Genomic DNA, 4,440 nt, shown 5'->3' with positions numbered 1-4,440 from the left:
CCTCCCTCGCGACAGCTAGGGTACACTGTATCCCATGTTGATGGTTATTTTCGACTTGAAAGGGAACGATAGGTTGCGGATGCAACCCCGGTTCCCTGAAAGAGAAAATAACCATCAAGCTGCGAGGTCGCTCCGGTAGCCTTCACGGCCTGAAGAGCAAAAGAGGAAGTGCATCCCCGCGCGCGCAGTTAAGTAAGCTCCCAGGGGGGCGGGCTTACACTGCAGCTGGCGTGGGGGCCTATCGGCAGCTTTGCTATAAAAGCTCAGCCTACCGGTGCTGCCTGACGGCAATATCTCATGTTGATGGTTATTTTCTCTTTCAGGGAACCGGGGTTGCATCCGCAACCTATTGTTGTTCCACACTCTCCCATCTCATCCATTCTCCCTGTTTGGCCTGGGAAATGGCCTTTATACACCTCATCCTCTCCTCCTGCTTTTGCACCTCGTTGACTACCAGCTTCCTTCTTTGAGCTGGGGCCGCCTTGTGCCATGTAGGAGGAGTTGAACTGAAACCAAGACCCCCTCTTCCATGCTGAACTTGCCCCATGATATATATATACATTTCAAGTAAATAGCTTTATTATTATAATTAAAACACATTACACATGACCACAGTTCTGTAACAAAATGACAATAACAAAGACGTTCCCATACCGGGAGTCGAACCCGGGCCGCCTGGGTGAAAACCAGGAATCCTAACCGCTAGACCATATGGGAAGCGGAGGAGCAACCTCCTGGACATGCATCAGTAGCTAGTATACAGAACAATGATTGGTAAAAAACCACATTTCATTACAAACACGTTACAAATTAAAGCAAACTTCAAGCCATTTATATTTATTCTCAATTAACAGAAACTCTTCCATTGCTAAAAAATATTTTTAAAAAAATCTGTTTGTGCTTCTCGGAAGGCATACGATGGAGGGCGCACTGCAGTTTTTCATTCTGGGGAATATTACAAATTAGGAGACACTGCTTTAAAATACACATGTAGGGCGGGCGAATCTGTTACAAAGAATTGCCACACTTTGTATGTATCTCCATAATGCGTTGGGACTAAATACACAGATACATTAAAACAATTTGGAGAATGCGGGCATCGATCCCGCTACGTCTCGCATGCTTAGCGAGCGCTCTACCATTTGAGCTAATTCCCCTTGATTTATGCTAGCGATTCTCATAGCCTCCATCACAGCTTGATACGAGCAATTCAGATTGTCTCGGCAATGTAGTCTGCCAATTGCAAATTCAAAAAATAAATTAATTAACTAAATAGCAAATATTTCGACGAGAGGTATGTTTTCAATTTCTTCAAAAAGTAGTCTCAGCTCGTTGATTCAGTCGCTTTAAAATCCACCTCTGTGTCCCGATGCAGCAGCGCTGTGTGCTGTGGCTCGAGCTTGTTTGACGAGGCAGGCAATGCAAAAATGCCAAAACTTGCTTTTGTATCACACGACAAACTTAAGGTCTGCTTTAACGGCTTGGCTGTCTCAAGTTAGTTTGTATTGTTAATGTAACACCTCGTTGTTGCACAGTCATTGTATCATATGAAGTCTCTGTTGTGCTACCAAGATATTGCCAGTTGGGGGCGACGGTCTGCCAATAATATTAATATTGTATTTTCAGTGTCTTCAACAACTAGTCTGTTCACAACAAAAATGCAATCTGTGTTAGGAACACTATTTTAGTCTGATTTAAAATGGAAATTAAAATAGTATTGAGTGCTGACAAGAGTTGGTATCAGCTGTTGATTTCCTTGAAACAATCTTTACGAGCGCTCGCTTAGCATGTGAGAAGTAGCAGGATCGATGCCCGCATTCTCCAAGTAGTTTTAATGTATCGGCGTATTTAGTCCCAACGCATTATGGAGATACATACAGTGTGGCAATTCTTTGTAACAGACTCGCCCGCCCTAACAAGCGAAACGTTCAACAGCTCGGAAACACCATAATAGAATCCGATGCCTTTACTAATGCGTTTCGAAACTGTTAAGTTTTCTCCCAAATGCAGTTCTCAACAAATGTTTTTTTTTTTTTGTATTCCTTCCAGAGTAAGTCCAAAAGGCAAACACTGGAACTGGCTGCCTGAAAGTGCAGCGCTTCAACTGCCTCAAAAAACGCTTAGCTCTAAAACGTGTACATTGAAAGTCTATTAACATCTTTAACACAAGCATCTGTATTCCAATAGCGGTTAATACACAGAGTGATCAATAAAGTGGCTGCTGGCTTTGTTTAAATATTAACAAGATGTTTTCAGGATTCACGCGTATTCTAAACAAGCACAATAGAATATGGTAGTGAAAGGACAAGAAAATAACAGGTTTATTGGCTCTGGTCTTGTATCATCACTCTGACTACTGTCCGTAAGAAAGTGGCATTAATAAAAATGTCATTATGCACCCGATACGCATGCCAGCATCAGTGACACACTGTCGCTGGAGGTGAAAAGCGCTCAGTGCCTACTGGCGCTGGTGTGTAAAACCTGTAACATGATAAACCAGCGCTCAGTGTATAACACCTGTAACATGATAAACCAACGCTCAGTGCCGCACCGCCGTGGACCAGCAGCCAATTGCAAGCTAGCAAGCCAATATAGAAACTGTCACATGACAAGTGTTCGTGTGGTGTTTTAGCTTGCTGAAATCATCTTCTTTAGAAACTTTATTTTTTATTTTTGATGGCCCACATTGTAAGTGATATTCTGGAAGACGAGACTCCCTTTTCAAAGCGCGTAGAAACAAGCAATCAGCCGCGGCAGTGCTTCCCAGCAGCTTTTGTCGAAATTCTCTTTTCATATTTATTTTCTGTTAACATTAGTTTATGTTTCTGCTCCCTCGATCACGTTGTGCAGTATCTCCCGTATATGCTGGCGGATTAACAGTTGGGTCTCTGTGGCGCAATCGGTTAGCGGTTTCGGCTGTTAACCGAAAGGTTGGTGGTTCAAGCCCACCCACGGACGGTGCTTTTTGCATTTCTTAATCACATTAGAAAATGGCACTGTAATACATTACTATTTCCTTTGGTTTAAATATGTTTGGTACAAAGGGGAGACAATTAACACTTAACAAGCTGCCGGTATGTTCTCAATTGGCACTTGTGTTCTTAAAGGCATAGCGTGCATTTAAATTAAATAGGTTCTACAATGCAAAAGCAAGTTTTGGCATTTTTGCTTTGCCTGCCTCGTCAAACAAGCTCGAGCCACAGCACAGTGCTGATGCATATACAGCTCTGGAAAAAATTAAGAGACCACTGCATAATTATCAGTTTCTCTGGTTTTACTATTTATAGGTATGTGTTTGGGTAAAATGAACATTTTTGTATTATTCTATAAACTACTGACAACATTTCTCCCAAATTCCAAATAAAAATATTGTCATTTAGAGCATTTATTTGCAGAAAATGACAACTGGTCAAAATAACAAAAAAGATGCAGTGTTGTCAGACCTCGAATAATGCAAAGAAAATAAGTTCATATTCATTTTTAAAAAACACAATACTAATGTTTTAACTTAGGAAGAGTTCAGAAATCAATACTTGGTGGAATAACCCTGATTTTCAAGCACAGCTTTCATGTGTCTTGGCATGCTCTCCACCAGTCTTTCACATTGATGTTGGGTGGCTTTATGCCACTCCTGGCGCAAAAATTCAAGCAGCTCGGCTTTGTTTGATAGCTTGTGACCATCCATCTTCCTCTTGATCACATTCCAGAGGTTTTCAATGGGGTTCAGGTCTGGAGATTGGGCTGCCCATGACAGGGTCTTGATCTGGTGGTCCTCCATCCACACCTTGATTGACCTGGCTGTGTGGCATGGAGCACTGTCCTACTGGACAAACCAATCCTCAGAGTTGGGGAACATTGTCAGAGCAGAAGGAAGCAAGTTTTCTTCCAGGACAACCTTGTACTTGGCTTGATTCATGCGTCCTTCACAAAGACAAATCTGCCCGATTTCAGCCTTGCTGAAGCACCCCCAGATGAGTCCAATTTTCAGCTTTTCCCAACACCTGGTCGTCTAATGGTTAGACGGAGACCTGGAGAGGCCTACAAGCCACAGTGTCTCGCACCCACTGTGAAATGTGGTGGAGGATCGGTGATGATCTGGGGGTGCTTCAGCAAGGCTGGAATCGGGCAGCTTTGGCATGAATCAAGCCAAGTACAAGGTTGTCCTGGAAGAAAACTTGCTTCCTTCTGCTCTGTCACGTTAATTTCCAGCTTCCCAGCATCAGGCCATTCCTGCAACCTTCTTGTTCCCGGATTTGCACTTCTTCATTTGCCCCCTTCATCAAGGCACTTAATACAACTTTCAAAGTCCATTTCATTCAATTTGAGCTTCCAGGCACAAATAATAATGTCCTACGATTATCAACATTTCAGTCAAAGCGTCCTCCCACAACGCAATAGACAATACACTCTTAGACTGCTCCTGATCAAATCAATAGGATG

General features: G+C 42.7%; 1 non-coding gene across 1 annotated transcript; it reads right to left on the bottom strand.

The window, feature by feature from the left end:
• Positions 1 to 645: 645 nt before the first annotated feature.
• Positions 646 to 717, bottom strand: trnae-uuc (transfer RNA glutamic acid (anticodon UUC)). Its single transcript has one exon. It is a non-coding gene; the product is annotated as a tRNA-Glu (tRNA).
• Positions 718 to 4,440: the final 3,723 nt, after the last annotated feature.

This window comes from Acipenser ruthenus, chromosome 55 (assembly GCF_902713425.1).
Source record: "Acipenser ruthenus chromosome 55, fAciRut3.2 maternal haplotype, whole genome shotgun sequence".
NCBI lineage: Eukaryota > Metazoa > Chordata > Actinopteri > Acipenseriformes > Acipenseridae > Acipenser > Acipenser ruthenus.
Note: the sequence above shows the minus strand (reverse complement) of the source record. Positions and strands in the feature narration are given on the sequence as shown.